The sequence below is a fragment of the Manis pentadactyla genome, chromosome X, assembly GCF_030020395.1.
Source record: "Manis pentadactyla isolate mManPen7 chromosome X, mManPen7.hap1, whole genome shotgun sequence".
NCBI lineage: Eukaryota > Metazoa > Chordata > Mammalia > Pholidota > Manidae > Manis > Manis pentadactyla.
The window spans coordinates 26,845,082-26,870,441 of record NC_080038.1 but is presented as its reverse complement, the minus strand read 5'-3'; the positions used below and the strand labels follow the sequence as shown (position 1 = coordinate 26,870,441).

General features: G+C 35.2%; 1 protein-coding gene across 1 annotated transcript in view; it reads left to right on the top strand.

Moving 5' to 3' along the window:
* Positions 1–25,360, top strand: part of DMD (dystrophin) — a 2,193,636-nt gene that overhangs the window by 441,736 nt on the left and 1,726,540 nt on the right. The gene's annotated exons all lie outside the window — the stretch shown is intronic.

The following is a 25,360-nucleotide window of genomic DNA, read 5'->3' as shown; positions in this document are numbered from 1 at the left end:
TAAAATAAAATGCATATTATTCATTACTACAGTTAAGTAATGTAGTTTCTTACTTGATTGCAGAATTTATATTATGAAATATAATCTAAACATGTGATTTAAGATTTGCATTGTAGATGAAGTTCTATGCCAAATTTGCTCAAAAGTATTTGAGTATAATCCTTGTCTAGATAACTGGAATCTCTTTTCATTTACTTTACCAGGATGTTTTTTGCAACTGGTTTTTTAAACTATTGTTTAAATAGGGGAAACATAACATCCTAGGCCTATATAGTCACAATAAATCATAGTGAATGACTGACATCTGTAAATTGTTTAAATCTTTGAGAAATTCATCTACCATGTTCCAGTGCTGAATAACATATAATGGATATTTTGTGGATGTTACTTCTAAGTATATCATCACTAGGAGTCCTGTAGACTGCTAAAATATAAACAAATTTGTTGCTTCTTTGTCATCGATTTTAATAAAATTCAGCTATGAAGTAATAAATGATATATTAGTAAATTTGAATAAAGTACTCCATAGTTGATATCTGTTTCCCATTTATCACAGAAGGGTATATAGCCTTATCAAAATCATTTTGAATATTTAAGTAATAGAAAATGGTAATAAAATGACAAATAGTTTTAAAATTTCTATGAGCTTTTAATTAAAATAATATTTGAATGTAGAGTATATGTTGCTTATAGTGGACACTTTTGTTCATTTCACTGTCTTCAAAATGAAATTAACTAATAAAAAGGTTATAAGAGGATATCACAGAATTATCAAATGAATATCTGAAAAATCTTAAAATTGAGTACTAGGAAGAAAGATACCAAGTTCGTACATGTTTATTTTTTTATTTATTTTTTATTTTTATTTTGGTATCATTAATCTACAATTACATGAAGAACATTATGTTTACTAGGCTCCCCACTTCACCAAGTCCCCCCCACATACTCCTTCACAGTCACTGTTCATCAGCATAGTAAGATGCTGTAAAATCACTACTTGTCTTCTCTGTGTGGTACAGCCCTCCCCGTGTGTGCATGTGTTTTTCAATTAGATAATTTGTCCATATGAGAATGTAAGAGCCATTTAACAGCTAAAATATGGAATATATGATGAAAACATATTAGTTTACAATATTATTTTGGGTAGAATGATAATGAATTGGGGTCTTGGTTAATGCCATTTAATTCTTGTAACAGGATAGTTTAGTTTTAACAAAAATGAGATTTAATCCTTATAAGAGAGACCAGAAGCTTTACAGTAGTTGTAATTATATTTAAAAAATAATAAGCTATACTGTTAGATTTATTGTCTTACAGTTAACGAGTGGGGTCAGTGGGTCATATGCTGTCTACTTGAGAGATGAGGAAACTGACAGCTGTTGCATGCTTAGGGATGTTAGGTATTATTAAGATTTAATAAGGCTGTTTTGAAACCCAGTGTTTTTGCTTTTTATAGTTAATTGTTGTGCAGGTATCATTCTTGTGAGGTATTTTTTCATTATTGCTGCATAAACTTCTACCTCAATTTGAAGCACAGTTTTTCCCTAAGAATATTTCTAATTTATCACCCATGATATAAACTCAAAAATATGCAGTTTCTATTGGTAAACTATAGCTAAGATTTAAGTAGAGCAACATGTTCTAGGAATCTCACATACTTTATCTTATTTCTTTTACATAATAATTCCTGGGCAGTTAATCCTCATTTTATAGATAGAAAAACTGAGATTTAGGGAGCTTTACTAAAATGGAGATTATACAGCCAATAACAGATGAGCTGGAATCAAATCCAGGTTATCTCTTCTCAGAGTCCACATCACTTCCAACAGGACTACCCAGTAAAATCACAGGGAGGTTTAGGAAAACACTGGGGATGGAGCAGATATCCTGATTTCATTGGTCTGAGGTGGGGCCCTGACACCTGAGAAATTTTTAAAAGCTCCTCAGGTGAGACTATCTTATAGCCAAGTAAAAGTAGCTTAATAGAACAATTGTTTCCATGAGATAATGCCTTTTCAGAGGATAAAACCCAGAATCTGTTGTCCCAAGGTTTGTTCGGACCTCTAGCATTTTCTTCCTCAAGAGATGACTAAGCCTGCTGTTCAAATCTTCAGTTACAGGAGCCTTGCTTACTGCTAACAGTCCTGCTGTTAATGAGAAACTGTTCCTCTACCAGATGAAATAGAAATAAACTGTCACGTAAGGCTGGCTACCAAAACCTTCTCTTTAGGATTAAAGGACTTGCCTTATCTCCTGTCTACACAGCTCTCCCTCTCCCTCTCCTCTCCTCTCCCCTTCCCTCTTCTCCTCTCCCCTTCCCTCTTCTCCCCTTCCCTCCCCTCCCCTCCCCTCCCCTCCCCTCCCCTCCCCTCCCCTCCCCTCCCCTCCCCTCCCCTCCCCTCCCCTCTCCCCTCCCCTCCCCTCCCCTCCCCTCCCCTCCCCTCCCCTCCCCTCCCCTCTCCCCTCCCCTCCCCTCCCCTCCCCTCCCCTCCCCTCCCCTCCCCTCCCCTCTCCTCTCCTCTCCTCTCCTCTCCTCTCCTCTCCTCTCCTCTCCTCTCCTCTCCTCTCCTCTCCTCTCCTCTCCTCTCCTCTCCTCTCCTCTCCTCTCCTCTCCTCTCCTCTCCTCTCCTCTCCTCTCCTCTCTCTCCATCCTTCTGTTTATTACTTCACAGATGTGTTTGTGATAGCATGGTGCTCTCACTCAAGCACCGATTCCAACAACGTGTTGTCCAGGACAACCTGTGTGCAGAGGTGGTCCCTGAGTCCCTGTCCTTTTATATAGTTTTCCTTTTTTCTCTGATTTTTTTCACTTTGATTCTAAGTAATACCACTGAGCCCTGTCATCAGGGTTTGATGATCCCTTTTTCAGCCAGTACATATCTCTTTCATTGGCACAGCTGATACCAGAGGAATTTTTAAATAATAACTAAGGGGTAATAAAAGTAAAAAAAAAATTAAAACTGCACTAATTTTTCATGTTTGTGATCCTATAAATCCATTTGAAAGACACAAATGATCTCTGATACTAATTCCTTAAACAGGTTGGCTTTAATCACAAGATTTATCTAGGATTAGCTTTGCTAAAGAATCCATATTTCAGCCACATATGTGACTTTTAGTGGCAGGATATAATGATCACTGCAGTCTGCAATGTCACTGTATTTGTGAGGGGATCAAACTGACAATTATACTCACAGATGCAATAGAATTTAATCTAATACTGCATTTACTTAGCTGTATAGAAGGATACAAAGCAGGAAATGCTTGGCATGAAATCTTTGTCTTTGGATGGTCCAAGAGCACCAAAATATACACGTTTGCCCCACATCCAAATGAGAAGCACATGGCAGTTGAGGAGAAAAGCTGAGGTCAGTGTGGGCCACTTGACAAAAAGAAGCTGCAGCCTCAATTTCTTACTAATATTTAATACCATTCTAATCACGGGGGATAAAGGCCTGCATGTTACTTCACGGCAGCCCCTCCCCCACTAGTCAAAGAGTAGTTCTACCTGGCAAACAGAAGAGACACAGTGTTCTGCAGTTGTCTTAACTCCATAGTTCTAAGAAAATAAGATTCTCCGGTCATTTTCCCAGACAAGCTTAGATTAGCTGAGGTGTGGATTTAACCTTTTATTCATAAAGCCAAATCACCTTGGGTTGAAATCCTGTTTCTCCCTTTAATTAGTTACATGGCACTGGGAAACTTTCTGAGCTGTAGTTTTGCCCATACGCAAAGTAGAATCAATAATACCTACCTCATACAGTTACAGTAAGGATTAAGTTAAATAATTAATACATGTAATGTATTTTGCCTGTAATATGCATTAGAAACAGCTGAAACATATGTCTAGTGACTGGAATATTGCAGAAAATAAATGTTACTTTCTTTTCTATTCCTAGAAATTATCTTAATTAGGGATTGCTGATCTTCCTAATTATTTTGCCTGCCTTTAGGATGAATGCTGACTCTCCCCAAATTTAATAATTACTCATTTTAAATCTTACTGTTATCCCTTGTAACCTTCCCACTCATTCCAGTTTCCTGATCTGAGGGTTATTGCTGGTTCACAGATGGATTTATGGATGGAACTCCTTCACATTTTTGAGCTCCAGAGTATAATTTAATACTTCACAGTAGACTTGAATTACATCTTGAATTCCTTAGTGGTGACATCACACAAACATACACACAGTCACAGTTACACAGAAGATTTCTAACAGGTTTTCTGAAGGCTGGTTCATATTTATAATACCATATTCCTGTAATTGTCATAGTATTTATAAGACCCCATTAACAAACCTGTGAAAATATAAGTTTTCTCTCTGCATCCATAACTTTATTTAACAATGTGTGGGTAGTCGAACTGGTTCCAAAACATCTCAGAGAAATTCTTGTTTTTTTGAAACCAGGAGTAGCATTTGTACAGAAATGTTGATGTGATCTGATGTAATATTTACTGAACATTTTTAAGTGTTGGGCATGGTAATTAACACTTTATAGGTATAATTTCATTTTATTCTCACAACCACTCTGGAAAGTAGACACTGTTATAACCATTTACAAGTGAAGAGTTTAAGTTGCCCACGTAAGTCAGCTAGTGAGTTGGAGTTGAGACTCCCTGCTTCTGGCCACTACAGAAAATAATTGCAGTGCAGAATATTTCTCTCCTCTTGCCTGAATTTTTTCCTTTGCATTGATAAAAAAGTTACTCTCTTTATTACAGGGCTAACTGTATTTTAAAAGGGAGGGACATCAGTCAGTTGATACCAGATGTGCCAGAAATAAATGCAAATGTCACACTAACTGCAGCCAGAGAGATTGGATTCTGACCTTCTAACTATGATGTTTCAGAGAATAAATAATTCATTAAAATGGAACAAATCTCACAAGTTTGGGATACTATCCAAGCCACACTAAAGTTACCAAAGGGAAATACTATCCAGTTATGAATAGACTCCCTTCTACTCTCTTGGTTAGCTCTAGAAACAGGAAGAGATGGCAAAGGCTTCCCTTAAGGGATGTCAAACATTTCACTGTCTCAAATAGTTCAACCAGCTTGTGATGGGAGCATCTGTTATCTAGATTGGAATCTGTAAAATATGGATTAGCAAAAGAAAAGAGGGAGACAGGGTTATTATCCTAAGAAGGACTAAGTAATGTGCATTTTATCTAGGCATGAATATCTTAAGTATCTCTGTAGGGCACATTTCTTTGCATGGTTGATTATTTGAGCCAGTTGAGAACTTGAGTCTGTATAGAATCAGTTGGGCATGTGAATACCTTGGAAAAGTTTTAAAAACTGTTTGACTAATGTTCTATCAGTACAGACACTGTAGGTGAAAGCATTTAAAGTAGAATGAATACACACACGCATCTCAGGGAAAGGAGTGGATCTTTTGAGATCTCTTGAGAACTATTCTGATTTATTTAAAATTAATACTATTCAGTGGGCAAAAGTACATGGTCAAGCCCTTGATAAATGCACTTCATGTCCCCAAAAACCTAACAGTAGACTGTGATGTTGTTGTTGTTAATCAAAGAGAGTCTCAGCGTAGGTAACAGGAAGTGGGGAAAGAGTAGTCTAGAACAGTAAGAATCACTGAGAACCTGGGTATTTGGGAAAACTTGGTGCAGGAACCAGGTTAAAAAAGGCTGAAAATATGGACAAATCCCTACCCATTTGAAAATACAGTAAGTAAATATAAAAATGAATATATAAGCGCCTGGATAAAAATTAAATAGCTGTGTGTAATTTACTCTGTACTATTATATTTCTAATGTTTTTTTCACCAAAACATAGAAGCAATGCATGGGAAAAATGAGAAAAAATAAAGTATAAAATACAGATTAAGTAACTATGAGATAAGAAATTAACCTTTAAATTTTCATAATGCAAGTAAATCTGCTTGTTTATTAGTTGTAAGATTTCAATAATATATAAATTTTCTATTAAGTGATAGTATCTTTGTATTCATAGCAAGTGGGAATGTATTTTAAGCAAAACAAATTATTAAAAAAGGAAAAATGGTAACTTCCCCATTCTTCTTCACTTTAATTTTAATATATAAACTGGTGAGAAAAGTAGTACTGGAAGCTTGAAAGAATGTTCTCATTTGTTTAATCTTTCTTCAGATTGATCAGGAGGCACGAATAACTGAATAATTCTGTGAACTCTAATCTTACAGAAAAAATGGAAACTTTTTATTATAATTTATTATCAGAACTTAAACATTGGTTACTTATATAAGGCAATTCCATCATTATTATAGGGCAATATTATTTTAGTGAATGTCTTTTACTGCATTGAATGTATATGGATTAGTATAAAAATAACAAATGATATTGTAGAGTTCTAATGTTGGGCAGATGTTAGATAGACTTGGATTGTTTGCCCAGTGGATGGATTTAAACACACCACTAAAAAATTAGAAATTTTGGATCCTGTGTATCTAATTCTGACATGGAAATTTGTTAACACTAAAGGCCTTTTTAAATTTATTTGCCTCAGGGTCATTATTTTATCAAGTAGAAATGCATTTTAATTTTAATTCATCGAACACCTATTGGTTGACAGTCTTATGTGAGAATGTTCCAGACTTCAAATCCATCAAAAAGAAAAAGAATCTTCCAAGTAATTGACAATTCTGTATGAGCCAACAAGCTAGTACACAGATAACTATTATACATGACAGAATGTGACCTAATTCCCACAAACGAATTCACATGTAGTAGAATAGTTTTAAAAAGTATGAAACATGTTTGGGAGTGGCATTCCCTTCTAATAAATGACCAAATGTTTATGTCAAGTGAAAATGTTATAATCTTGTAGATGGGGTGTTAAATAAAACAAAACCCACTGGATCTATACAATTGTCCATACTTGGATTCTCTAATTTTATTCACTGAACTTTGGTGCCTAAATCTATAACTAGTGAAGGTGATTTTGGAGCAGGAACCAAACCTGCTTTTTCATTTCCTTATTTCTTTCAAAGTCCATTGATTTCTTAATAACATCCTTCACCATTTTGAATGAGGTTTAGTAGTCACTGTTTTCTCTTTAGCATAAGTGATTTTAGTAAGAAGTTTTAGATTTTTTCTCTTACGTTTAAAGCTGTTCATTTGTACTGACACATTAACTAGGGCAAAAGTCATTGTAAATCTACACATGTGCACACACACAGATACACATAGGTTGGAGCAGTGCATTTTGAGAAGTTGAACCAGTGTAATCAATCACCTCTAACATGAGAAAAAGCTTTTTAAACTATTTTATGCCAATGTTTACAAGAGAAATTGACCTGTAATACACCCTAGGTTTTTAACCATTTTGAGAGCTATAGAAAAGCTGCTTGTCTATAAAGGTAACATATATTGCCAGTAAAATATATAAGGGAGGACATCTACTTATAAAACTCAGAAAACAATTTAGTAGGAACAGTTTTATTAGCCTTCTGCTCTTTAATGACTGAGACCATCCTGGGGCTGTTTACAAATGATTTAATTTGTCCTCTAAACACATGGATGAGTTCAGGGTATTTCCTTTTTTCCCATGAATCAACCAGGCCTGTACCAACATTAGAGGCATGGATCAAGAATCTTTGTAATAACAAATCAGTCTTTTAAATTACTTACGTGGTAATTTAAACAGCTTTAAACATGGATAAAATGAAGTATTGGAACTATTTGTAATAAAATGTTCCATCACTTTATTGCCTTAAAATTAAAGGTGATCTCAAATACAATTTTAATGTAAACTGTATCTGACATTACTATGTAATGTTCTGTATCATTATCTTCCTCAAGAAATGATCACTTGAACAAGTATTATAGAGATGGACTCTTCCAGTTTTCCTCAGACCAGTAAGTGATGCCATCACCTATTCAATGAGTTGCTCAAAGCAAAACCTGCAAATCATACTTGATTCCCCAATCCCTGTAATCCCTAAATTTTAATCCATTATGATGCCCCATGATAATACTTTCAGAGTAAGTCTCTGACACCTCTCTACCTTTACAGCCACCACCCTAATTCAAGTCACTCTCATCTCCTTCCTTGACCGCAGAAAGACCTTGCTAACTGCTAGTCCTGCTCCATTCTGGGCCTGCCTCTAGTCCCTTTTATGCAGCATGCAGGGTGATATTGCACAATCCCAGGCATTAGTGCTTGCTGTTCCAACTGACTGCAATGGTCTTCTTTGACTCAGCTTCACAGCTGACCCCAGAAAGATGATTGTATTGATGGACACAGGTTGCTTCCATATCTTGGCCAGTGTAAATAGTGCTGTGATAAACATAGGGGTGCATATGTCTTTTTGAATCTGAGTTGTTTTCTTTGGGTAATTTCCTAGGAGTGGAATTCCTGGGTCAAATGGTATTTCTATTTTCAGTTTTTTGTGGAACCTCCATATTGCTTTCCTCAATGGTTGAACTAATTTACATTCCTACCAGCAGTGTAGCAGAGTTCCCCTTTCTCCTTATCCTCACCAGCATTTGTTGTTCGTTGTCTTTCGGATGTTGGCTGTCCTAACTTGTGTGAGATGATATTGCATTGTGGTTTTAATTTGCATTTCTCTGATGATTAGTGATGTGGAGCATCTTTCCATGTGCCTGTTGGCCATCTGAATTTCTTCTTTGGAGAATTGTCTGTTCATATCTGCCGTCCATTTTTTAATTAGGTTATTTGCTTTCTGGTTGTTGAGGCACATAAACTCTTTATATATTTTGGATGTGAACCCCTTATTGAATATATCATTAATGAATATGTTCTCCTGTACTGTAGGATGCCTTTTTGTTCTACTGATGGTGTCCTTTGCTGTAAAGAAGCTTTTTAGTTTGATATAGTCCCACTTGTTCATTTTTGCATTTGTTTCTCTTGCCCGAGGAGATATGTTCATGAAAAAGTTGCTCATGTTTATATTTTCACTATTTGCAGATGACATGACTTACATTCAGGTCTTTGATCCATTTCAAGTTTACTTTTGTGTATGGAGTTAGATAATCCAGTTTCATTCTCTTACATGTAACTCTCCAGTTTTGCCAACACCAGCTGTTGAAGAGGCTGTCATTTCCCCATTGTATGTCCATGGCTCCTTTATTGTATATTAACTGGCTATATATGCTTGGGTTTATATCTGGGCTCTCTAGTTTGTTCCATTTGTCTATGGTTTTGTTCTTGTGCCAGTACCAAATTGTCTTCATTACTGTGGCTTTGTAGTAGAGCTTGAAATCGGGGAGCATAATCCCCCCAGCTTTATTCTTCCTTCTCAGTATTGCTTTGGCTATCCGGGGTCTTTTGTGGTTCCATATGAATTTTTTTAACTATTTGTTCTAGTTTGTTGAAGAATGCTGTCAGTATTTTTATAAGTATTGCACTGAATCTATAGATTGCTTTAGGCAGGAAGGCTATTTTGACAATATTAATTCTTCCTACCCAAGAGCATGGGATATACTTCCATTTATTAGTGTCCTCTTTAATTTCTCTCATGAGTGTCTTGTAGTTTTTATGGTATAGGTCTTTCATTTCCTTGGTTAGGTTTATTCCTAGGTATTTTATTCTTCTTGATGCAATTGTGAATGGAATTGTTTACCTGATTTTCCTTTTTGCTATTTCATCATTAGTATGTAGGAATGCAACAGATTTATGTGTATTGATTTTGTATCCTGCAACTTTGCTGAATTCAGTTATTAGTTCTAATAGTTTTTGGGTGGATTCTTTAGAGTTTTTTATGCATGACATCATGTCATCTGCAAATAGTGACAGTTTAACTTCTACCATACCAATCTGGATGCCTTTTATTTTTTCGTGTTTTCTGATTGCCATGGGTAGGTCCTCCAGTACTATGTTGAATAAAAGTGGTGAGAGGGGACATCCTTGTCTTGTTCCCGATCTTAGAGGAAAAACTTTCAGCTTCTTGCTGTTAAGTATGATGTTGGCTGTGGGTTTGTCATATATGGCCTTTATTATGTTGAGGTACTTGCTCTCTGTGCCCATTTTGTTGAGAGTTTTTGTCATGAATGGATGTTGAATTTTGTCAAATGCTTTTTCAGCATCTATGGAGATGATCATGTGATTTTTGTTCTTTTTGTTGATGTAGTGTATCATCTTCATGGATTTTCGAATATTGTACCATCCTTGCATCTCTGGAATAAATCCCACTTGATCATGATATACAATCTTTTGGATGTATATTTGAATTCAGTTTGCTAATATTTTGTTGAGTATTCTTGCATCTATGATCATCAGGGATATTGGTCTGCAATTTTCTGTCTTTGTGGTGTCTTTGCCTGGTTTTGGTATTAGAGTGATGCTGGATTCATAGAATGGGTTTTGAAGTAGTCCCTCCTCACTCTAATCTTTTTTATTTTTGTCCTACTTATTTTGAGCCTCATTTATTCTTCTCTGTCTAGTTTTATTAATTGTGTGTTTAGACTGTTCATTTGTGATTGTTCTTCTTTCTTGAGGTAAGCATGTATTGCTATATGCTTCTCTCTAAGAATGGCCTTTTCTGTGTCCCACGTGTTTTGTGGTGTTTAGTTATTATTTTCTTTTGTGTCCATATATTGCTTGATCTCTGTTTGTGTTTGGTCATTGATCCATTGAATATTTAGGAGCATGTTGTTAAGCCTCCATGTTTGTGGGCTTTTTTGTTTTCTTTGCATAATTTATTTCTAGTTTCATAGCTTTGTGGTCTGAGAAGCTGGTTGATACAATTTTAATGCTTTTGAATTTACTGAGGCTTTCTTTGTGTCCTAGTATGTGATCTATTCTGGAAAATGTTCCATGTATACTTGAGAAGAATGTGTATCCTGCTGCTTTTGGGTGGAGTGTTCTGTAGATGTCTGTTAGGTCCATCTGTTCTAATCCATTGTTTAATGCCTGTGTATCTTTTCTTACTTTCTGTCTCTTTGATATGTCTTTTGGTGTGAGTGGTGTGTTGAAGTCTTCTAAAATAAATGTAATGCCTTGTATGACCCCCTTTAATTCTGTTGGTATTTGAATTTTGTTGTCTTTCGGATGTTGGCCGTCCTCCTCTCGGGTGCAGCAGGTGATCCTGTGTTGGGTGCATAGATATTTATAATAGTTATATCCTCTTGTTGGACTGACCCTTTTATCATTATATAATGCCCTTCTTTGTCTCTTGTTACTTTCTTTGTTTTGAGTCTATTTTGTCTGATCCAAGTACTGCAACTCCTGCTTTTTTCTCCCTATTAATTGCATGACATATCTTTTTCCATCCCTTCACTTTTAGTCTGTCTATGTCTTTGGATTTGAAGTGAGTCTCTTGTAGGCAGCATATAGATATGTCTTGGTTTTTTATCCATTATGTAACTCTATGTCTTTTGATTGGTGCATTCAGTCCACTTACATTTAGAGTGATTATTGATAGATATGTACTTTTTGCCTTTGCCAGCTTTAAATTTATGGTTACCAAAGGTTCAAGGGCAGATTCCTTACTTTCTGTCTATTTTAACTCACTTATTACAGCTTTTTTCCCCCTTGTTTTTCTTCTTCCTCCTCCATTCTTTATATATTAGGTGTCATATTCTGTGCGCTTTGTATATCCCTTGACTGACTTTGTGGGTAGTTCATTTAATTTTGCCTTTGCTTAGTAATTAATTGGTCTACTTCCTTTAGTGTGGTTTTATTTTCTCTGATGAGAGCTATTTAGCATTAGGAGCACTTCTGTATATAGCAGGCATTCCAAAATACATTGTAGAAATGGTTTGTTGGAGGTAAATTCCCTCAACTTTTGGTTATCTGGTAGTTTTTAAATCCCTGTTTCAAATGTAAATGTAATCTTGACAGGTAGAGTGTTCTTGGTTTGAAACCCTTCTGTTTCATTGCATTAAATATATCATGCCACTTCCTTTTGGCCTGTAGGGTTTTTGCTAGGAAGTCTGATGATAGCCTTAGGGGTTTTCCTTTCTATGTGTTCTTTTTCCTCTCTTTGGTTGTTTTTAATACTCTGTCCTTGTCCTTGATCTTTGTTATTTTAATTATTATATGTCTTGGTGTTGTCTTCCTTGGGTCCCTTGTGTTGGGTGTCTGAATACTTCCATGGCCTAAAAGACTATTACCTTCTCCCGATTCGGGAAGTTTTCAGCAATTATTTCCTCAAAGAGACTTTCTATCCCTTTTTCTCTCTCTACTTTTTCTTGTACCCCTATAATGCAAATATTGTTCTGCTTAGATGAGTCACATACTTCTCTTCTTATTTTTTTCACTCCTAGTGGTCCTTTTTTCTCTCTGTGCCTCAGCTTCTTTGTATTCCTGTTCTCTAATTTCTTGGCATTTACCATCTCTTCTACCTCATCTAATATGCTTTTAAATCCCTCCAGTGTATGTTTCACTTCAGATACTGTATTTTTCAAAGTTACTATCTCTTCCTTTAATTCCTCCGTGAGATCTTGAATATTTTTATGTATCTCTATGAGCATGTTTATGTTTTTATTTTGAAATCTTTATCAAGAAGATAGGTGATTTCAGTTTCACTTAGCCCTCTTTCTGGTGTTTGTGGGTTTTTGGTTCATGCTAGATGTTTTTGCCATTGCGTATTTCTAATGATTACTCTGGAATTATAACTTTGTGTAGACAGCACCCTCTAGTGCCCAGAACCTCTACTCTCTGGAGCTTCCCAACACCTGGAGCCATGGTGGTGGTCACATGGGAGAAGCACCAGTGCCTTCTTGGAGCAAAGAGCTCTTTTCTACCTCTCGGCTGCATTGCCTGCCTCCATTGCCTGTGACAGTGGGACAAGTACATATTGAGGAACCTTTGCCTTATGCCCTTGAACTGCTGTCAGTGGGGATGCCCTCCAGCTGGCCTGATGCAATGGCGGGTGCAGCAGGTTTGTGCACCAGCACCTGCTGAGAGAAAGGAGTGGCAGGCTGTGTATTGCAGTCTGGGGTCTTGGCACGCATTGCCAACCATGGGGATGGATTGCCTGAAGCTCCTGAAAGTTCCCCACCTGCTGGGCTGAGTATGCTGGGATGATTTTGTCCACCTGTACTTTCTCCTGAGCAGCAAGCTCTTTGTAATCCTTGCCCCTTTTGTGCCCCTCTCACTATTGAGAAGTCTTTCAAAGTGCCCACCTTTCTTTTATCCTCGAGTGACCTTTTGTGGTTATCTGTTGTCCACAAGCAGCTGGATTCTCAGTCTCTCCGAGTGTTCTACCTATCTTTGCTTTCCGAACCCCCTAATCTCCAGAGCACCATATAATGTGGGTTTGTTCTCCCAGAGCAGATATCCAGGGTTGGGTGTTTAGCAGTCCTGGGCTTCTACTCACTTTCTTCTCTGTTTCTCTTCCTACCACTGGTGAGCTGGGGCAAGGGGAGGGCTTGGGTCCCATCAGATTGTGGCTTTGCTACTTTACTGTTTTCCATGACATCTCTTTTCCTCAGATGTAGGCCATCTGTCACAGTTTTCTTTCCGGTCGCTCTTTTTTAATTAGTTGTATTTGCTGTATATTCAGAGGTTTTGGGTGGTTTCTGCCTCACTTCTTATGCTGCCTTCTTCTCTGGTTGGCATTTTATTTACCCATTTCTGAAAACTTTTGGTTGGTTTCTTCTCTAAATTTAAGCTAGTTTGACCTCTGAGATAGTGGAAGTTAGCTGTATTGCCTATTTTCTGTGTGTGCGTGTGTGATTACACTAATGAGGAGATCTTATCAATGTATGGAGAGAGAAAGTAAGAGAGATGAAGCAGATGGGGCCAGAGATTTGATAACAAAATAGAGGACTGACACATTTTAAATCCCTAGGAATGCAAGGAGACTACTGGTGTCAAGTAGTGGGGAAGGTGGTACCACAATTTACTCTCTTCGTTTTAATCACCTAATGAATACTTACTTGGTACCTACAATGTTCCAGGTACATTTCAGTTACATATGAGGATATAGACATAAGACATCACTGCATTCAAGTATGGTATGCAATGTCCAATGATTTTTGTCTCCAAAACCTATTCTGTTGTTATTATTGATGGCTTTTTTTGTTTAATGTTGTTTAGTACAATATTAACAGAGTACCCAGTGATACTGGCTTTCTCATGTTTAACTGATGCTATCAGTGATACACAATGCAATATAAAACTCATTAGCTCCCAAGGAAGAAATACTTCTGATTCATATTCCAATAGAGTTTGTTCCTACCATAGTACTGGTGATTAATTACAATGCTATTGGTAGTGGTAGCCTGTCAGTCATCTAATAGTTGATGACTTCCTCATGTGCAGGACTTATTTTTGTTCACAGGTGAAACCAAGAGCCCAAAAAAGTGCCAGCTTTTTAATTAGTACACAGTAAATGTTTGTTGAAGGTATGGGTTTTAAGTTAGTAGATTACGTGATATAGGGATGGATAGTAATATGTCCAAAGACGAAGTCAGGATTTTAAATTTCTAAATATAATTGATAATTAGGCTATCATCAGGCTGATATCATCAGGCCGTAAATATATATATATATATATTTTTTTTTTTACATAATTAAACTTGATTTTTTTCTTGCTAATCTATCTCACATCAGTTTGATTCTTTGACCAAATAGGAGAACCTTGAAGGGTAGAGGAAAATTTTTTTCTCTCCAACAGTAGTATACAATTGCATGAATATATCACCATTCTTCTATTAATGGACATTTTTCTATTTCATTAATTTCTGAACTTATTTTTGACATTTTCCTCCTGCTGCTTTGCATTTCTTTTCTTTTTTAAAAATTTTTTAAGGACTTTATAATACTAAGAAGCAACTCTATCTCTGTTTCTCTGGTAGTCTAGCTCAGACTATCTCAGTAGTCTGAGTGCTGCTGGACTACTTTCTATGTGGATCATATAATTTTATAAAAATCCTTTTGGTAATTTCTATGTTGAAAATGACTGTACCAATTAGAAATGTGAAACACATCTTGTCTCAATGGATTTTAGTATTGCTGTGTACACTTAAACAATACACACTGTTTTACTTTTGAGGTAAGTGCATGTACTACGAGGAGAGAGCTATATAAATGCACAGATAATGATTTAACTGGAAAAATTGTGTGGTGCTTTTAAAGGAATAATATTACAAGTGATTTTTTAGATAAAATGTTAATTGACCACATATTTCAATTAAAATACAAATGGGATGTATAATTATAAATTTAAATGTTTTCTCAAAATTATTTTTGAATGGGGGGGTAAATAATCTATAAAATCTGTGAATAATTTTACTTCAAAAAGCAACTCCAAAAATGTCTGAACCCTCATGCTAACAAAAGTACTTGAACATGTAGATAATTTGTTACATATTTTAGATCTCATAAAAAGGGAATGTGCAATAAAGAACACTTTGCAGCTATCAAAAAATGTGTATGGAAAGAAAGCACTAGCAAACGAATATAAATATTACATGTCACTATTTGTGAGGAATATTTTTCATGTTTCCAAACCAGTAGTGATTTCCTTGTGTGGAGTTAAATCAATAACAAATGCAGAGGAAAATGATGAGTTTCATTTGAAACTCTGTTTCTTGGAACTTTGTGAGCTAATAATGAAATAATTCATAGATCACTGATTGGCTTAAAATATCCATTTTGATTCAGTCTAATTTACTACAGTAGCCATTTCACAAAAATAACTTGTGGCCGTTAAGATAGTGAAAATTTGGGGCTACCAGAACAGAATCACATCATAGCTCAAGTGACAACTGGGTACTAGATAGGACTTTTATTTTCATGTCTCCAACTTAAAACCCTTCTGTGACAGATAGAATAATGGTTCAAAGAAGTCCACATCCCAGTCCCTGGAATCTGTGAATATGTTGTTACATGACAACAAAGAATTAAGGTTGTTAATTAGCTGACCTTAAATAGGGTGATTTTCCTGGTTTATCTGAGTGGTCCCTGGTCCCTACGTAGTCACATGGGCACTTAAAAGTGGAAGAGAGAGGCAGAAGAGTTGGTCAGAGTGATGCAATTTGAGAAAGTCCATACCCTTTGTTGCTAGCTTTGAAGATGGAGGAAGAGGACCATGAGCCTAGGGATACAGGAGGCCTCTAAATGCTGGAAAAGTCAAGGAAACTGATTCTATCCTAGAGCCTTCCAGAGAGGAACCCAGTCCTGCTGACGCTTGACTTCAGCCTAATGAGATCCATGCCAGACTGACCTACTTACCTGTAAGATAATAACTGTGTTGTTTTAACCCATTAAGATTTGGGAATTTGCTACAGCAGCAATTGAAAATAGAGCTTTCACAGGGTTTTCTGCTGTCCAAGTCTTGGCTTAGCTCATCTATTGTGCTACCTGTTTAGTTTTGGGGCCAGCTGAACCCCCTCAGCAGGATAAGTACACCAGTGCTCATCTGTGCAGGACTTAAGTCACAGGAGAGTTGAAGAGAAAAACTTGTCCCCTCATTCTAGGCACAAATCTTTATTTCTTTTGTCAGAACTTGCTATTTTGAGGGATGATTGACACTTGGAATTCCTATTCTCTTCATGGGAAACTATTCTGCATCTCTGAGCTGGTAGTGTCATAGGACAATTGTATCCACATGCAATAGTTAATGTGTCCATATATTATGGATTATTCAATTCTTATTGACAGTATCAGTTGCCAGTCTCATGTTGAACTACATCAAACCCAGTTCTCATTTGTAGTCTCTTTTCCAATAACGATTGGATGCATATCTCCTTCCAGTATTCTCACTGGAATTACTTCTCATATACTTACTACAGGTGTGCACACATACATGTGAGTATAGTTATGTGCATGCACGCACACACACATGCACACACACACTTCAACACCCAAAACTGAGCAACAGTATGCACAGGGCATAAGAACATCAAATTTCATACTGGAAAAAAAGGCTTTCTAAAATCAAGCTTATCTGCAGAAAAGTAACTGCTCTCTTCCTTAGGGAGACCATTACATGAGTATGCAAAACAATCTGGCTCCTCAGAGAAGCATCTGAAATTTCTCCTTTGCAAAAAAGTATCTTTGCTTTGTATTTACATATCCAAATACCGATTGGAAAGTTATAGTGTTGCCCAATAAAAAGGGACAGTCTGTCCCAAAGTTTAAATAATTTCCCCATTTCTTTTGGAGTATTGCTTTACTAAAGTCCTACATTCAGAGTTCTTGTATTTTTTTAATTTTACTTTCCCCATATGAAAGGAAATGTCATTTTGCCCAAATGATTAAAGGAATAATAAGATTAACAAGAAGAGTAAGAATACATGGAAAAGAGCATTTAATTCTTACTGTAAACAATCTTAAAGATTCCTCTTTGAGAGTAAGTTTTCTGAGATTCCATGCTTGCTTAAAGTGTGTTTTTATAAAATAATAATTGTTGATATTTATTGAATATTTACTACACATTTTAGTCTTGTCCTAATTATTTTAAATGCATCCTCCCATTAATTACCAAGCTTGGTAGAATTTTCTCCCTAAAAAAAAATCAAACTAAATAATAGGAATTTACTGTCTAGTCAATAGTCTTGGCTGTAAGATTCTGACCTGGATAAATTAATAATGATGCAAAATAAAGTGACCTAGAAATCTAGCTAATCTTACCAGCATTCTTTTTTAATTGAGAAAGTCTAATTATTCTGATAATTGTGGGGCTTGTTGCTTTCTTTTAGTTACTGTAAGGAGAAATTTACGCTGTTATATATGCTTCATGCCTTATACAACTGAATATCCATTTTTATGAACTATTTACCTTCATTCATTTTATCAGTGAATAAAATTCAATATAATGTGTTTCTAATTTCATAGTACTTTCATCTAACTTTTCATAACCACGAATCATCAGCTTCATGCACAAGCATATTTTTGGTTCAATGAGTTTATTTACTTTGTTTAGATAATTAAGCATTTCAGAAGATCAGTCGTTTAGCTTTGAGGTTTCATAAATAGGAAAGCTTGGGGGACAATTCCTTATTGTACTTGAAGCAATTTATTCTGTATTAAACAGTATACTACCTCAAAGAACTCCTCTGAAAGAATAAATGCAGATTAACTTAAAATGTGCTTGGAATTAGTGGTTTAGTGTAATTTGCTGTGGACTTAAATGGCTTTAAAAGAGAAGTTGTGTCTAATGAATTGTTCTCTTTCCCTCAGGGCTTAGTCCCATGACTTGCATGAAGGGGTACTCAGTACATGTTGATTACATTATTAAACTTATTTAAATGACTTATATTAATAAAATGACAGAGGTATCTAATTGTTTTTGGTCACAATCCTGGAAGCCTTGCCTACTAGAGATCATTTCTTCTGCTAAGAAATTTTAGGCATCTTTAATCTTTGTATCTCTTTCTGATGGCCACTTCTTCTTAAGTTGACCTTGGTGTGTTTCTAGCCATTTCATGTGTTTTTCCATTGATAATCATGTATTTCCTTTGTTCCAGGATAGGTCAGGTATCATAATATCATATATTACAAGATTAGACTGTAGCCCAGAGGTAATTAGGATGGAAATTAAACTATAAATAGAAATGCAGATCAGATATGGAGATATAAATAAATTGTGATAATGGACCAGATGTAGACTTTTTAAAAGTCATGTTATTAAAAAAATATAAAATTGAAAACTAATAAATATCACTCACAAGGAGTTAGAAAAGAAAATAATAGAAAAGGAAATCAATCCCATCTAATAATTGGGTATTTCTCTTGGTTAGTACCAACTCCAAACTTCCAGGCAGTTCTTATTTTAGTTTATAAAGGAGTACTGTAGAAACACGCACAGAATCCTCCAGAGAAATGTGATTATTGCCCAAATCTGAGCTTGTTAAACTTACTGAGCAAAGGTGAACACCACTTTCACAGGCTTTTCATAGCCTCTCAAGAGAGGAGCATCAGGGAAAGGTACTTAGAGAATTTTACAGGTTGCGCTTGATGGTTCTAAGACTGTTTTGAACAGAGATGGCTCAGAATGGATTACCTAGGTGAGTTGCTGTGACAGTCTGGTGTTACCTTGGAACGTATGGGTTTGAACTGGAACAATTAGGCTGTACTGCAAGTGTGGGGTTTCCCTTCCCAAGACGATTATGTTTGCCATCATGGGAAATTATGCTAGGTCCCAGTACTGCTTTGATACAGGGTTCTCTAATTGGGTCTCAGTTCTTGGATGATTCTGTGTTAACTTCCAGGCTACAGAGATGGGTTAGAGAGTAATAACTTAGTTCATATAAGTAAACAATTCTCAGCCTATCCATTTAAAATGTCTACTTTAGTAGCAGTGTATATGCAGGAGCAAGCATGGGCTCTAAAGTCACACCGTGTTTCTTTGGATCATTGCTCTGCTACTTACCAGCTGTATGACCTTGAACAATTTACATAACCAATTTGTGCCTCAGTTCCCTCATTTGCAAAATGTGGTCAGTAATAATAATGGGGCTAATGTACGTGAAATAGTATGATTCTCAGTATGGGCTATTATTATTCATGCTCTTAACTCATCTTTTAAATGGTGTTTATATTTCTTTTAATTAAATTTCTATTTTCCCCCTTGTAAAAGCTGGGAGAAAAGGTTAGGAAATAGAGATGTATAATTTATTTCTATTATTAATGACTTATACTAAGTTAGTAGTTGGGCCAATAGGCCATTAAAAGGAAATCCATCTTGTGGGATATACGAAGTGCATATAGTACAATATGCCATCAATTAATAATGGCATTAAAGACTGAAGCAAAGACCTATTTAAATGATGTCAGGGAGAAATCAGAAAATTTTGCAGCAATATAGCAAGTTATGAGTGGCCAACCAATGCCCTGATCCGTTAGGCTCTGACTGCCCCCTTTTCTGTTCCTGTCTTCAAGTTCTGTCTTCTTTTAGGCCAGTTTCACCTTTTTTTTTCCTACTAACTTCCAAACTAGGTATGATATAACCAGTTGGAGTATCAGAGAGCTACTGGCTTATTTATGGCTTACTAGGACTTTAGATAAATACACTGGTTTATGGGTAATGACTATGTGTCCTCATATCCATTAGACCTGGAATTGTTTTATTTAACTTGGCTGTATTTAGTTCTTGAGCTAATCCTTAAGAATAATGTATCAACCTTAATGATGAAATGAAACCCTCTCATTCCTGATAAGCTAACTAGTCCTTTTAATATGAGCTTGTTGGTTGATTTACTGTACCTTTCTATAGTGATAAAATAGACAACTACCAAAATAGCAAATGTAATACAGAAATTCTGGAAAGTCATACAGGGAATGTTATTTGGTCCCATGCAACAAACTGCTATTATGCATTTCTAGGTGCCAGGCAAATATTGGGAAGATACAACCCTTGAAATAATAGTACTATGAACAAAGCCCTATGGGAACACAGAAGGAGTGGTGGCTGGTTTAGGTGTGTGTGTGTGTGTGTGTGTGTGTGTGTGGGTGATATGAATTAGAAAATTCTTCGTGGATGAAATAATATTTATGGTGTCATTGGCTAATAACTTTAGAAATCTACTTTACTTAGATTGGTGGTCTTATAGTGACAATTTTTTTCATATGTAGCTGTCAGACCTTATGTGTGACAAATTTTCATTTACTGAATCTGTTTTAGTTTTCATAAGGCTGGTACGTTCACTAAATGGAAGTGGCTTCATTTCTATTTCCATACAGCTTTACAGTTACAGGAATATGAATCCTTCCAAAAATGCATAGATGTAGGGCAAAGGGTTTCTGGTCTCTGAAAAGTGTTTCACTGGAGATAAAGCTAATTCAATTTACATTAAAGTGACTTTTAATCCAAATGAATATTGCATAAACTAATGATATGCTGTTTATGACTTCACTTCATACTTAGATCCAGCCTCACTGGGAGCCAAGTGCCAGGCTGAAGTCCTGCCTCAGGGCCTTTGTACTTGCTGATCCTTCAGTAGGGAAATTATATTTCTTCAGAGAGTCATCATAGACTCTACTACTCATTTAATTCAACTTTATTATTAAATACCACTTTTGTTGAACTTCCCTATAAATACTCTAAAATAGAATCAAGTGTTCCATCCTTTTCATTCTGTTTCTTTAGCCTGCTGTTTTTCTTCACAGCACTTGCCATGACCTGAGTTTATATCTTTATTTGTCTCTGCTTATTTTTATGTCCAGTCTCCAAATTTAAGCTTCATAAGGCAAGAACTTGTATATTTCTTCACTGTTGTATTTGCAAGGTGTAAAATTGTACTGGCTCAATAAATATTTAATGAACAAGTAAATAAATGAACAAATGAATTAATGTTACTGTACTCTCTCAAATGTGTATTTTGCATTGTACAAATGCATTTTATTTCATGCAATTCATTATGTAACTGATATATTTTTATTGCTTTAGAAAATAGCTACCTGGAATACATTTAGGTTAGAAAAAATAGAAATAATACATCAATTGATCATCAAGCAGAGAAAGCAGATTCCAAGAAATAAACCTCCTTTTCATACCTAAGAACCTATCATACTTTGGTAAATCATTGTAAATATAAAGTTTCACATTCAAAATAGCAATACTAGAGGGAGTGGCTTTAAATTCTAGACTTTATTCCAGATGATCCAGGAAAATTGCTGCCTGGACTATTGCAGTAGTCTCTTAGCTCATCTTCCAGTCTCTAATTTCTTTCTGTTTCAAATCATTGTCCATATGCTACCATAATTAGTGTTTGGAAATGTCAGATCTGAGCATGTCATTCTCCTCCTCATAAAATCCCATTTTTCTACTAAATAAAATTTGGCTTTCTATGCCTAGCCTTTATTGCTTTCCAAAATGTGTTATCTACCCATTATCAAACTAACTTCTGGTTATACCAACCTTGGCAACACATTTTCCTGAACCACAAAATGGTTTACTTCATTTCTGTATACCACAAAAGTCACTTGACTTGGTATGTTATACATAGTTTATACTAAGAGTTTATTGGTAATGTCTATATATTCAACAATTTTTTTCAGCTTTCCCACTGTCCTAGACTCTAAAGATGGCCTTTCCATGAAACTGTTTTAGATTTCAAATGTAAATGCCACATTTATGATAAACCTCCTAATTTGTTTTCTAGTTTTGTTTAGATTGAAATATTTTCTCAATTTATTAGTAGAACTAGAATATATCACCTGTCTGACATGCTATATTCCCAGACTTTGAGGTGACACAAACTGTTCATTCACCTGCTCTGTCTCTCCCAAAGGATATGCTTTGTACTCAATGGTCTGATATAATCAAATTTTATTATTTTTATTTAAATCAAAAGCTACAAAGTGTGATCTTATGGTATTGTATTAGCTAGGGTAACACGGCTGCTGTAACACATTAACACGTATTGGGATACATCAGTGGCTTAAAACAATAGTTTGTCTATAGCCCAGGTTTAAGTCCAATGCATCTGTTCCTTGTTGGTGAGTAATATTTTTCCAGGGATGATCCAGGGACATATCTACCTTTATTGCGGTTCCACCTTCTCCAAGGACCATATCATCATTTTCTTTTGCATCTAGGCAGTTTAAAGAAGAGAAGACAGAGAAGCCACAGTGACTTCTTAAAAGCTTTGTTGTAGAAGTGATGCAAATCAGCTCCCTTTGCTTTGCACTGGACAAAACAGGCATATGGTCACACCTAAGTACAAGGAAAATGTAGTGCCTGACAGAGTGGCAGCTTCAAGGGAAAGTCCCATACTCTGAGAGGTGGAGAGCAGGTTTAGTTGTCTGACTACAGGTTTCTACCGTAGTTAGGAACTACTAGCTTAAAAGGTAAAGCTATCTAGTGGTCTTATAAGTAGAGAGATAAGGTTTAATTACCTTAATAAAAGGAAAAAAAAAGTAAATGTGTGTAAAGACACTGAACATAATTCAGAATCTGAACAAATAATTTGATATTAAGAAAAATAAGGTTATAATGGGGTTGCAAATCCAAAAGTGAATCCAGGTCAGTAAATGTCATAGAGCCATAAGTATACAATTAAGTGCAAAATAGGCTGAATTCATATGATAAATTTTATTGATTTTTTAATTATTGTGATAGCCATGCTGGTTCCTTTCACATTATGTAAATGGAGAATTAAATGCTAGCAATGTTTTCTGACAAGTGTTCTATTTGAGTCAGGGAGATCAAATATACTTGCTTGATGACAAGATCGGAAAAAAACTTTATGCAGCTCAAGAGTGAGCAAAGATTAGATAACAAATATGTAATGGCATAAATCAGTTTTGTTTTTCATTGTCATGGTATTGCACTTCTTTCAAAGCACTTCCAGGGATGAATAGCTAGCTCTATTCCTAAAATTCTGAAGGAAATCTAATCAGCATTCTTATTATTGAACAAGTTTTCTGAGTATCTGCCATAGTAGGAAGTATTTATAAGATAGAATATTCATTTTTAAAACTTATTTTTCTTTCAGATGCTATAAATAAAATTAATATAATGTCTTCAAAAGATGTTCTATTAGTATGCACTGACTTTTCTCTTAGTTTTATTTTAATATCAGTATTAGATAAATTTGATTTTAATATAATATTTTATAAGTTGGTTCATTGTTAGAAATGGAATAAGATTATTTTCATATGTAATTCTTATCAGATACTCAAATAGCAGTATATCTATGTCTTCTGTCAACATTTAAGCATATATAAAATAATTTATTCTTTAATATGGCATTTTGCAGGCACTGCAAAACATACACAAAAAGATTTACTGACACATTTTACAGACACATTGTTGTATATGTGTGTCTGTAAGCACCACACACACACACATATATGATAATATGTGTATATGTATGTATGTATATGTCAATATCTGAATTATTTTTTTAAATACCGTCTCTTCCTGTGACAATAACAACTAATATTTGCATTATACTTTATAAATACTTACTGTAATCCTCACAAAAGTTCTGTTGGTAAACTAGCATTAGCTTCATATTTCAGATTAGAAAACTTGGCCTACAATTAATTAAATACTTTGTTTCTGACTAAACACCATGTGAAATTAAACTCAGCTTGCTGAAAACTTTTCTTGCTCTACTACATCAGCTGCCTCTTAAAAATAATGGATAAGAAATAGTCTGATAATCCAAATTGAATATAAGCATCAAAATTGAGAATACAAGATTAGAAAAAAAGTAAATGTGTGTAATGACACTGAATATAATTCAGAATCTGAACAAATTAAGTTTGATCAGCCAAAGTTTGGGATGTGATCCTCCATAGCATGGAGAATTTCCCTGTATTTTTTTGTGAAGAATTAAATTCATAAAATGAGGTAAAGAAAATAGAACATAAATAAGATAGCATGGAAAAATCTTGTGCCAACTGGCTGTAAGCTGGATTTTTTACTTCTCTTCTATATCTCTTTTCTAAATTGTATATTAGGGTTACCTTTAAATGACTGCTTTTTTGGGAGAGATGTCTGGTATGTGTATGCATGCAAATGAGCCAAAAAAAACCTTCCAGATGTATTTAGCTTCCATTAATATGACATTACTAATTCATGATGAAGATATTTTAATGTTAGTGGTGTTGGTTTTGGTTGGGAGCCAGGTGAATTTAATCCTATTACTATGCCTATAATGTAGAGTGGTTTTGTTTAATGATTTGTATTCATGTGGCATTGGACAGCTTGAATTGAGTCATAGAAATGACTGTTGGCAAGTACTGAAGACTTAAGAGAACTCAAACTTTTAGATGCCTTTTTAATTAGCATTCAAAATTATCTTCATGAAAATCACTATTTAAAGAATGTATGCAAAAATCATATAATCTTCACAGATGACATGATCTTATGTGTAGAAAATCCTAAGTATTCTACCAAAAACTATCAGAACTAATAAAAATTAAGCAAAATTGCATGATATAAAGTCAATATGCAAAAAGTTGTGTTTCCGTACACTAACAGTGGACAATCCAAAAAGGAAATTGAGAAAAAAAAATACATTTCAAGTAGCATTAAAAAAGAAGAAAATGCTTAGGAGTTAACCAAGAAAGTAAAAGATTTATATGCTGAAACTACCAAATGCTGCTGAAAGAAATTAAAGAAGACATAAGTAAAAGGAAAGGCATCCTGTGTTCATGAATTGGAAGACTAATATTATGTTAATATGACTCAAAGTGATTTTCAGATTCAGTGTAATCCTTATGAAGATCCAAATGGCATTTTTTGCAGTAATATAAAAATCCATCCCAAAATTCTTATGAAAGTTCAGGGGGCCCAGAATAGTCCAATCTTTTTGCTGCTTTGAAGGTAGTTTTTATTTTTGTATTTTTTTATTGTGCATAAAATGCACAAATCTTAGCATACAGCTCAATGAATTTTTATGTGTATATACACTTATGTAACCATCAACCAGATCAAGTTATCAAATTTTCTTGACAAAAAAACAAGGTTGGAAGAATCACTTTTCCTTG